A 12158-nucleotide genomic window follows, 5' to 3' on the forward strand; every position below is an offset into this window, starting at 1 on the left:
TCAGGTGGGCCCGCCCCTGTGCTATACTGACCTATATTTCCTGTGTTTGAAGCCCAGCTGATCGGCGTGGTAGAGCAGATTGCCGCTCTTCAGCTGTTTTACAGTTGAAATAGAAGGCATGTTTTAGAGCATTTTTCAAATGCACCGCACGCACCCAGCCAACCAGTTGTTACACCGATTGAATCCCACCACTGCTGTGAACATTTGGTCTTTGTCTATATAGTTCTCACTGGTTTGCAGTCTCCCTGAAAGCTAGTTAAATCCAGAGACAGAGAAAGGAAGAGATTTTTGAGCTTGGTGGTTTTCTTGCAGACATTTCATTACCCAACTTGGTAACATCATCAGGGCTAGGAGAGAGTGGGATTTGCTCTTATTTTTCTATAGCTGTGTCCTGCCCTGTCAGTGTAGGGCCAGGGCAAGCCAGAGGTGGGTTTCAGCAGGTTCTGACCAGTTCTGGAGAACCGGTAGTGAAAATTTTGAGTAGTTTGGAGAACCTGTAGTAAAAATTCTGACTGGCCCTGCCCCCATCTATTCTCAGCCTCCTGAGTCCCAGCTGATCAGGAGGAAATGGGGATTCTGCAGTATCCTTCCCCTGGAGTGGGGTGGGAATGGAGATTTTACAGTATCCTTCCCCTGCCAAGCCCGCCAAGCCACGCCCACAGAACCGGTAGTAAAAAATTTTGAAACCCACCACTGGGGCAAGCGGTTACTATATTAAAATAAGAGCAAACCCCACTCCCTCCTAGTTTCTGCTAAGTGTTTTGGGATAACGGAATCAAAAGTTTGGGAAGCACCGTGTTAGAGGAAAGAGTTGGGGAAAAAAATCAGACACAAAGAAGGAATGCAGTTCGGCATCCCTGGGATTGATAACTTCTTTTGCCCAAAGGCCAATTAGTTTTGGATATGGAAGAGGAACAGGAATTCTGCTGCTGTGATTTGGACTGCAAAAACCTCTGATGCTATCCTTGCAGATCGAGAAATACTCCGAGGCCCTTTTGTGCATCTGTGCAACGTCACGACACACCTATAATAGGGTTTTCATGCTGCCAGCAAAACTCCGCTTGCTTCTCCTTCTTCTTTTCTGATGGTCCCACTGCTAAAATTTTTTCCTGTTGGCTTCTTACATTGGAGGCCATCCTTACAGCTTTATAAGCTGAACCTGCAAAAATTTGTCTCCCTGCGGTCGTGAATCAAAATGTGCCTTCACCACTGGAAGCTTGCTGGCGCAGTTGTTCTTAAGAGGGTTTTTGATGTTGTTTTTTGGTCATTTGATGTTGCACATTGTCCATTAGATTCAGGTCAGGCCCCGCTTGGACAGTTTGGAAAAAATAGCTTGATTTGGCTTGGCATCCATTCAGAGGTCTTGTGTCTCAGCAATGTCTCCAAATCTGAAAGCCAAACCAATAAATACAGCAACTGGACCACCTCTTGAAAACCTTCGGCCCTGACAAAATCACCATTGGTCAATTGCAAAAGGCAACTTTGCTGGGAACAGTTTACATCTTAATCTTTTCTTTTTATGCACACAGAGCATTTGCACCAAGACAAATTCCTTGTGTGTCCAACCACACTTGGCCAATAAAAATTCTATTCTATTCTATTCTATTCTATTCTATTCTATTCTATTCTATTCTATTCTATTCTATTCTATTCTATTCTATTCTATTCTATTCTATTCTATTCTATTCTATTCTATTCTAATGTAACCTAAACAGCTTACATCCAATGCTAATCTGCATCACAAAGATGGCACTTGATTACAGCCCAGTAACAACAGCCAGCCAAAATCACACCATGACTCAGAAATATCGGAAAAAACAACATTCAGACTAATTCGCATCTCATAAAAAGGTATTTGAAGACCTGTGTTCTGACAGACAAACACAATTCAAAACGCACCGACGATATCGCCTCGAATGGTGATGAAACATTTGCAACCAAATTGTCAAGCTCAGAGCTCAAACCAACAGCCTAACTACCAACCCGAGCTACTAATATTCAGACACATTTCAAGCAGCTTACACCCTACGACAATACCTTTAATACAATCAAACATCCACATCTACCTATCCCAGGTCCTTGGGAAGGACTTCAGTAAGCGGATAAAAATGCCAAACCCAGTCTGAACATCTGGCTGATTGATGTGGCAATAATGGGATGAGTAGAAGACAAAAACAATTGGAGAAGATCGCAGTGAGCAAGATCTAAAATATCCAAGTTGAAAGATTATGACATAAACCGGTTGCGGTAGTCCCAGTGATTATTGGCACACTGGGTGCCATACCAACAAATCTTGGACAGCACTTAGAAAATCTGTGCATTGCCAAATTTCCATCTGTCAATTGACAAAAGGCCACACTGTTTTGATCCACACTTATCGTACACCAAAATATTATGACATTCTAGATTCTTCGGAAGACCTTGGTGCCTGTAAAGAGCAACAGCAACTAAAGAACGGCTGTGTGTATAATAATAATTGACACAAATCACCATCAGTCAATTGCAAAAGGCAGCTTTACTTGGAACAGCTTACATCCTGCAGCCATATCTTTAATATCATCAAACTACAGTGACTGCCTATCCCAGGTCCTTTTGGAAAGGTTTGATAATTTGACAAGAACGCCAGTCTGGCTGATGGTGTAATCAACCATATTAATAAGTTGCAAAAAAGCAGCTTTATTTAAAATAGCTTATCTTCTGAGTCCATGCCTTTATTTTTTAATTTATCTTTTAATTCCTTCCTCATCCTTTATTTCAAAACTGCATTTTCTCAGTTGGATTTCATCAACAGAATCGTCTTTTTTAAAAAAGGGAGGGGAATGAAGAGTTTGCTCTTTTTCAAGAGAACACAGCTAATAAAAACAATCAGGACAAGCAGACTTTCAATCTATCAAACAGATGGCCGTGTTTTTCATTCAAGAAGAGGGAAATGCCACTTGCTGGAATAGCTTTCATATTATTAACATCTGCTTATCCCAGAGTCCTTGGGAAAGACCGGATAGATAGATGAACAAAAATGCCAGATCCCCTCTCAACATCTGGCTGACTTGTGTGACCAACCATAATAAATAATGTTTATTTATTGAAAGTCTGGCAACTATAAAGTACAAAGCAAGATCTTTAGTCAATAGAAAATGCAGCTCAGCTTCAGGTTTATCAGAGAAAGTGAGTCAAGCAAACTTTTTGCAGCTTCCCCCCCACCTTTTTTTTAAAAAAAAAACATGCTTTTTTTGCCACCAAAAAAGAAGGGACTGGGTCTGAATTTTCATCTCCATTTTGGTGAAATTTTGGGGTGTTTTTTTTGAAAGGGGGGCATGAAATAAAAAGGGTATCAGGGTTGGCTTGCTGTCAGGGTTCCGAAGGATGCCCTAATTAAATCTTGAGCCTCAAGCCAAGCTTCAAAAGAAATCCAGTTATTTATTAGGAGCTTCATGTTGGCACGTTTCAAGTGAAGCCAACTCTGACCCCATGTAATTTACGGCCCAATCATGACCCTGTTTCCCCACCCCCTCCGGGTGTGTCATCAATCACATTTGCCAATAGAGGAATTTTGAGGGTTATAGAGATCACTCCTCTCCGGCCACTGTTGTAACCCTGGGAGACAACCTTGAGAGAGATATGTCTGGAATGTGCTTCTGTTTTTGGCAGCCGTGCTGCTTCCTCGGTTTCCCATCCCCCTTGCCTATGGCAACTCCAGAGCAGGCCAGGGATTATTTGCGAGTTGACATTGGGTTCTAAACCCCCTGGAAATGGAGTTATCTATTTTTACTTAGTTAATTTTTTAAAAAATGCAAATTATGACCGTTGATAAAATTAAAGCACCAGACTAGAAACTCCAAATTTAAGTCCTGCTTTATCCATGAAAACTTGGTGGGCGACCTTGGGCCAGTCATTTTCTCTCAGCCCAATTCACCACACAAGATTGTTGTGAAGAAAATAGGAGGAAGTAATAATAATAATAAAGACAGGGTATAAATGATTGATTGATTGAATGAGTGAATGAATGAATGAATAAAAATTATAACATTGTGTTGTAGAATTGTGCATCCTTCTGTATTTTTAAAATAAAAACATTCTGAGTGGGTCAAATTTGAGTTTTCACTAGCTTTCCTCACAAGTGATAATGATTCCTGCCATTTGCAGCATCAACTCCATCCTAATTTTTAAGGGAAGGTTTTCCCTTAAATACGGCTTTGCTCCTAATCAAACACCAGAAACTCGTAAAGAAATGTTCAGTGTGGTGGGATGCTAGAAGATCAGACACACAGACACACACACCCTACACAATTAATTCTTTCCAGCAACTGATTTTCAAAGATAACACTTTCTGAATCTGGAGGCTCTACTACAAACAGTGCATTTTAACATTGGCAACTTTTAAAATGGGTGGACTTCAACTCCTCGAATTCCCTGGCTGTGGAATTCTGGGAGTTGAAATCCATGCATCTTAAACTGCCAAGGCTGAAATGCTTGGATATGTGATGTAATTTATGAAGAAGAAAAAAAGATCCCCCACTTTAGAGACATACAGAGAATTTCGACTGATTGATTTTAAGGGACGATTCTGCATTGACTTGTTTAAGCGTCCGAGGGGCAAACTATTTTACAAAAAGGCAAGGACCTCAGCCATTGCACTCTTCATAACAGGCTCCTTAACAATTCTCAGACCATAACAGAAAGTTTATTTTTGTTGAACCGAAAGAAAAACATAAAGCATGCATCGATACCTTTTATTAAAAGTTTTCTTTGGCTTTCAGAAATGTAGCATGGTACTGCAACAAATTTAAGAAAAATGCTAATTTTGGGGGAGAGTACCAGAATATATCTTACTCCTCCATTTTGACAGAGCAGGGGGAGAAAATATTCCCATTATTGGTGTTGCTAGAGTTCAATGAAATTGTGAAACTAGGATTTTGTAAAAAAAAAACTTAGGACTCCGATGAAATGAAGTATTTTTCTTTGTGTTAAGAAGCAATGCTTCATAGCAGGTTGCTGATGATGTATGTTGTACATAATGTATATTTAATTTATTGCTATGGTAGCCTCTTGTATTTGTCACTGTATAAAAAAAAATTCTACAGAAGGGTAAAAATGTATATTTTGTTGCTTAAACGTGTCTTTGCAAAATTCATAATTAAAAAAAATATTTTGTGTCAAAGCTGTCTCTTGGCTTGTTTGCCTTTATCCCACCCCACCCAAGGAGCCTTGTTAGATGGACAATTCCTTTCTTTACTGTGGCATGAAGTTCCACAGGCCACTGAGCCAGGCTTCATTAGCTTCAAGGTTCCAACATAACCCTCAAAAAGATAATATTCCTGCCTTATCTTCTGGACATGACAAAAGGAAGACCTTTGTATCGGGTGAAATGGTCCCGGTTCGGACTGGATCGCCTAATCCGGTAGCGATGGCAGCGGGTGGTTCGGAGAACCGGTAGCAAAAATCCCTGCGCCCCCACCCCCACCATGCCCAGCTGAGCTGCAGGATCATCAGAGGTTTTTTTTTTTTTTACTTTTAAAAACATTTTTTCTACAACCTCTTCCGATGAAAAAATGCTTTTAGAAGTTAAAAAAAAAAGCCTCTGATGATCGCGCGGCTCAGCTGGGATCATCAGAGACTTTTCAAAGACTTGCCAAGTAAAAGTGATGCTAGTGCCAGTGTTTGAGAAATAAATATATAAATAAATATATAAAGAGGCCATATGGTAACTTTTCCCTCCCAAAAAAGGCATTGTGAAAGGCAACAGTTCAAACCACAGACCTGTTAAGAGTTTGCAGCAATCCAACCAGCACACAAGTAAAGAATTCAGCAGGATTCATTTATAAAAGAAACTTCTTTATATACAGTAATATAAAAGCATGATGCATGTATACAATACCCATGCAGTAGAAGCCAGAACCAGAACTCAGACTCCAGAAGTACAGAATCAATATAATCACAGAAGCTATATAATACAGAGGCTATATTGCAAGGACAAAGCAACTCTTATATACCAATCAGTCAAGCTAAGCCACGCCCAGGCTCCGAGCAGTCTGAGACACCAAACAGTCCCCATTGGCTGATCTGTTACCATGTCTAGTCCAATTCATGAATTCTCATACACTGACAAGACCATCACTCTGCAAATTGAACATACAAGGAAAGTGCAAAGAGGACCATTAAAAAAAAATTATGTAGTATTGTGGCTTGTCGGCTGCCGCCAAGGCAGCAGAGTCAGATGACGAGGAGGTTGAGGGAGAGCCTGGGCCAGCTTCAGAGCCTTTGGAAGGCTCTGATAAGGAAACAGCATCAGAGACAGAGGCAGATCCGGGGCCTTCCATCCTCCTCCAGGTGGAGAGGCAGCTGTCTTCGGGCCTGAGCTGAGTGAAAGGGAGGAACAGATGGGGCCCATCCTAATGCGCATATGAGCAAAGAGGAAAAGAGAGGAGAGCAAAGGAAAGCAATAAGCCGGCTCTCAGGGAGAGGCAGAGGCAAACAATAGCCAGCCCCTCTCTGGCTGGGAAATAAATAGGAGGGGTTTGGGAGTGGCCGGTTGTTGCAGACAACCATTCGTTTCTAATATACAGCAAACAATTCGGATTTCTTGGCTAAACCCAGGTTTCTTGGGACTAATTATGGGTTGTTGGTTTTTTTTGGTTTATCCATGTGAATAAAAGACTGTTACTTCCCTGTTATAAAAAGAGGGGGTTGTTTTATTCGCAAGTAAATGACTTGTGAAAGCTGGGTCAGAATATGGAGAACCCCTCTCTCCTAATGTGCATTTGGATATGAGATATGAGAAGGAAATTTGCATAAAAGCCATGATGGCGCAGGGGTTAGAATGCAGTATTGCAGGCTGACTCTGCTCACTGCCAGGAGTTCGATCCTGATCGGCTCAAGGTTGACTCAGCCTTCCATCCTTCCGAGGTGGGTAAAATGAGGACCCAGATTGTTGGGAGCAATATGTCACTCAGAGAGGGCTGTAAAGCACTATGAAGCGGTATATAAGTCTAAGTGCTATTGCTATATCCTGATGGTCCTCAAAATAAACAACTTCTGACTTTCACCTTCTGTAATCAGCTAAAGGGGAATAGCTGCTGTCACCTAGCTGGCTTTGGCAGAGTGCAAAGGACTTTCTAAAGGAAGTATTTCACTCTTCACACGTTTTCTGATCAATGCTTGCTTCAGCTTAACCTGAAAGGAAGGAAGGAAAGAAAGAAAGAAAGAAAGAAAGAAAGAAAGAAAGAAAGAAAGAAAGAAAGAAAGGTAGGAAGGAAGAAAGAAAAAGGGAAAGGGAAAGGGAAAGGAAGGAAGGAAGGTAGGAAGAAAGAAAAAGGGAAAGGAAAGAAAGAAAGAAGAAAAGAAGGAAGGAAGGTAGGAAGGAAGGAAAGGGAAGGAAGGAAGAAAAAGTAAGGAAGGAAGGAAGAAAAAGGGAAAGGAAAGAAGGAAGGAAGAAAAAGGGAAAGAAAAGGAAAGAAAGAAGGAAGGAAGGAAGGAAGGAAGTACGTAGGTAGGTAGGAAGGAAGGAAAAAAGAAAAGGGAAGGGAAGGAAGGAAGGAAGGTAGGAAAGAAGAAAGAAAAAGGGATAGGGAAAGGAAAGAAGGAAGGTAGGAAGGAAGGAAGAAAAAGGGAAAGGAAAGGAAAGAAAGAAGGAAGGAAGAAAGGAAGGAAGGTAGGAAGGAAGGAAAAAAAGGGAAAGGAAAGGGAAGGAAGGAAGAAAAAGGAAGGAAGGAAGAAAAAGGGAAAGGAAAGGAAAGAAAGAAAGAAGGAAGGAAGGTAGGTAGGTAGGTAGGAAGGAAGGAAAAAAGAAAAAGGGAAAGGGAAGGAAGGAAGGAAGGAAGGAAGGAAGGAAGGAAGGAAGGAAGGAAGGAAGGAAGGAGCTCATAGTAAGAGCTTTGCCCATCTGCAAGAGAAAAGGGGACAGTCCAGGTAAAGGGTTGAACACAACTTTGCAAGACACTTTGCAAATATGCTGACCACACGCTCTCAAAATAGCAAAGAACCCATTAATTCGACACACAATGTTTTCACATGCCCATTCCCAAGAACAGCTCTGCCAACTGTCTTCCCTACTTGGCGGTTTTTTTAATACGCCGCCCTTCCTAATGCACACAGGTTTGTACAGAACAACCCACCGCGGAAAGCAGAAATAGGAAGGCGAATTGAGTCCCGCCTCCGTGTTAAGTCACCCGCCGGTGAATGACAGATTGTAATTTCTCCCCTGCAGTGAAAAAATGGCAAGAGCTGTGCGAAACATTTCCGATTTGAAATGTCCCAATTTGAGTGATGAGGAGCACCTTGCGTAGAAAAAAAAGCTGCCTGAAGCCGTTTAGAAGGATTTCAGGCTTCCAAAATAATCGAGACAAACCTATTTTGGACTCAAATGGGGGCTGAAAAACTGAAAGGGTTTGTATTCAAAACATGCTGCGCACACCTTAAAAGTGGTATAGCATACTCTAGAGCAGTGATGGCTAACGTTTTTTGCCATCGCGAGCCAAAAGCGGGGGGAGGAGGAAGTTGCGCGTGCATGTGCCCACACCCATAATTCAATGTCCCCCTGCACCCCACCCCCTGCACATACACATGCGCCCCCTGTGCTCCCCCTGCTTTTGGCATGCAATGGCAAAAAGGTTACCGGAGGGCTGGGTAGGCCCGTTTTTTCGCCCTCCCCAGGCTCCAGAGGCTTTCTTGGAGCCTGGGGAGGGCAAAAACGGCCTCCTCCTCCACCCCCTCGGAGGTCCTCCGGAGGCTGGAAATGGCCCGTTTCCTGACTTCTGGTGGCCGGCCCGTGCATGCACGCTGGAGCTGAGCTAGAGCAATGCTCGCGTGGCCACAGATATGGCTCTGCATGCCACCTGTGGCACGCGTGCAATAGGTTCACCATCACGGCTCTAGAGAGTCCTTGATATCCTCAGAGCTGGGATGTTTGCTTGCAGATGTTTGATTACCCAATTAGGTAACATCATCAGTGCGAATGAATGTGGGGTTTGCTCTCCCTTTATACACAGTAGCTTAACTCTGGAAATGATGGTGATCAGAGGTGGTATTCAGCCGGTTCGGACCAGTTCACCCAAATCTGTAGCGGCTCTATGCCATACTATTTAGGCAAGTTTTTTAGGCTGGGCGCATGTGCAGAAGGCATGCACGCACGTGAGTAAAGCACAGCATGGAAGGCCGGATGCATGTGTGGAAGGCGTGTGTGCGAACCGGGCACGTGTGCATGAAACAAGCACGCGTAGGTGCGGCGAACTGGTGGTAACATAATATGAAACCCATCACTAATGGTGATGTAGTTCCCCCACATCCCCTTGGTAGTTCCTTGATTAGGGTATTGTTTTCTACTTCACTGTTTGCCTGGTGTTAATCCCTGCTTATCTGAATGTTCATTGCCAGAGAGGATGTGTTCTGATCTTTTTTGTTTCCTTCTTAGCTTTGTTTATTGTCTCTTTTGAATGGTATGTAAATGTGGTTTATTTACATGTGTCTATTGGAACCAACCATACTGTATTTGTTTCCTTCTTAGTCTTTTCATCCTCTCATTTGAATGGTGTGTAAATATGGGTTTATGTCTATGTGCCTATTTAAAAGATATATAGAAATAAGTTATATTTGTTTCCTTCTTAGTTTCCCCTCACCCTGTGGTATGTAAATATGGCTTATTTCTGTCTCTATTTTTTTAAAAATAAATTTTATTAAGTTTTCCAAGTTAAAATCAACATAAAACAAAAACATTGATTATACATAGAAACAAAAACCATACATTCCCCTCCCTCCCTCCCCCATTCATAACGCTAAACATACAAACACGTCTATCCCGGCAGATAATATTCCTGCCCTCATTAATAAATAATTATGCCCACAACACAGAATAAAATAAATAATCCTCAAATATGGTTTTCATACAATTATCTTTCAATCTAGAGAAGTATATCTCTCCTCATATTGACTTAGGCCCTCACTTCATCTCAATCCTTTTATTCAACCATCGATATCAATTGTCCCAACTTTGAAAAAATTCAGAATCCTCTTTTTCTTTCAACCTATACGTCATTCTGTCTGCTTCAGCGCACTCTAATACTTTATTTATAATTTAGGCACTATCTGTATCTCTTTTTCTTTCCACTGTTGGGCGAACGCTATTCTAGCTGCGACTAAAATATGTAGAGTGAGATACCATTTTTTCTTACTCAGCCCCTCTGGGCGAATACCTAGTAAATATATCTCAGGTTTCCATTGGAGGTCCACATTAGTAATTTCCTTAATCCAATTCTTAATCCTTCTCCAATACTTCTTTGCCATTATACAAGTCCACCATTGATGGAAATATGTACCTCTGGTTTTCCCACATTTCCAACATAACTGTGATGCACCCGGAAACATTTTAGCAATTCTTGCTGGTGAGAGGTGCTATCTATTGAACAGATACAGGAATAAACCATGTTTGCTTCCTTCTTAGCTTTTTTGACTCTTTTGAATGGTGTGTAATGTGGTTTATTTCTATGTGTCTATTCAATAGTCCATCACAAATCCTCTCCGGCACGTATCACTCAGATAAGCAGGGATTAACACCAGGCAACAATCAAGAAGGAAACAATTCCCAAAAGTACCACCAAAAATACCCCCACACATGTACACAACATAGGGAGCAAACTCCACACTTATTTTGTCCCAACGGTGCTTTTATTTTAAAGGCAACTGGACTTTCTGATTTTTCTTCAAGACGTTTTGCTTATTATCCAAGAAAGCTTCTTCAGAACTTCTTAAAGAAATCTTAAAAAGAAAAATCAGAAAGTCCGGTTGCCTTTAAAATAAATCGTGTTTGGGACAACCATGACCTGGATGAATAAGAACTTCCATAAAAACCCATCACTTACTTTTAGATTATAGAATGAATGAGCTGGAAAGGACCTTGGAGGTCTTCTAGTCTAGCCCCCTGCTCAAGCAGGAGAACTTATACTATTTCAGATAAGTGACTGTCGAACCTAAGGCACGCGTGCCACACGTGAGTGTTGCCCTAGTTCAGCTGCAGCGCGCATGCACGTGCCAGCCAGCTGATTTTCGGGCCTTCCGGGCCCACCGGAAGTCGGGAAACAGGTTGTTTCCGGCCTCCGGAGAGTCTCCGGGGGCGGGTGGGGAAGGCCCATTTTTCACTCTCCCCAGACTCGAAGCTTTCTAGGAGCCTGCGGAGGGTGAAAATGGCCTTCCCCACCCTCCTGGAGGCTCTTTCTTGCCCTTTATGACCTTTCTTGCCAAAGTTGCTAAGTGAATCTCTGCAGTTCTTAGTCACAGCTTCGTTAAACGGATCTGGCTTCCTCGTGGACTTGGGCTTGTCAGAAGGTCGCAAAAGGTGACCCTGGGACGTTGCAACCGTCATAGATATAACCAAGTTGCTAAGCAGCCGGATTTTGATCACATGACCATGGGGATGCTACAATGGTCATAAGTGTGAAAAATAGCAATAGCACATAGACTTATATACAGTGCTTTACAGCCCTCTCTAAGCGGTTTACAGAGTGTGCCTATGGCCCCCAACAATTTGGGTCCTCGTTTTACCGACCTCGGAAGGATGGAAGGCTGAGTCAACCTTCAGCCTGGTGAGATTTGAACTGCCAAATTGCAGGCAGCCAGCAGTAGTCTGCAGTACTGCACTCTAACCACCGTGCCACCGTGGTTCATAACTCACTTTTTTCAGCGCGTTGTAACTTCAAATGTCACTAAACGAATGGTTGCAAGTCAAAGGCTATCAGTAATTGAGTCCATCCACTTTGCTGCTGGTCATCCTCTTCTTCCTTTACCTTCCACCTTTCTCGGCATCAGAGTCTTCTCTGGAGAGCTGAGGTTTTGCACAATGATGCATTTTTGACAGCCAATTTGATACCATCTGCCCAGCTGAGCTTTATGCAAGCTTTAGAGAACAGCCGACAATGCCAATTGTTACAGTAAGACTGCCCTCTGGTGTTGCTCACATTATTGCCGAAAACTTTTACAATCCAAATCTTTATTATAGGTCATGGGGCAGAAAATACAATAATAACTAATTACAACTATTAATTAGCAATAAAAGGTTTTTTAATTTACTTATTTATTAAATTTATATGCTGCCCATCTCGCTATGCAAGGCGACTCTGGGCGGCAATAAAATTGCAAATAAAGATGACATAAAATGCATAAAATGTATAAAA

This window comes from Pituophis catenifer, unplaced genomic scaffold, assembly GCF_029215685.1.
Source record: "Pituophis catenifer annectens isolate HBS135680 unplaced genomic scaffold, rPitCat1.0.hap2 SCAF_1, whole genome shotgun sequence".
NCBI lineage: Eukaryota > Metazoa > Chordata > Lepidosauria > Squamata > Colubridae > Pituophis > Pituophis catenifer.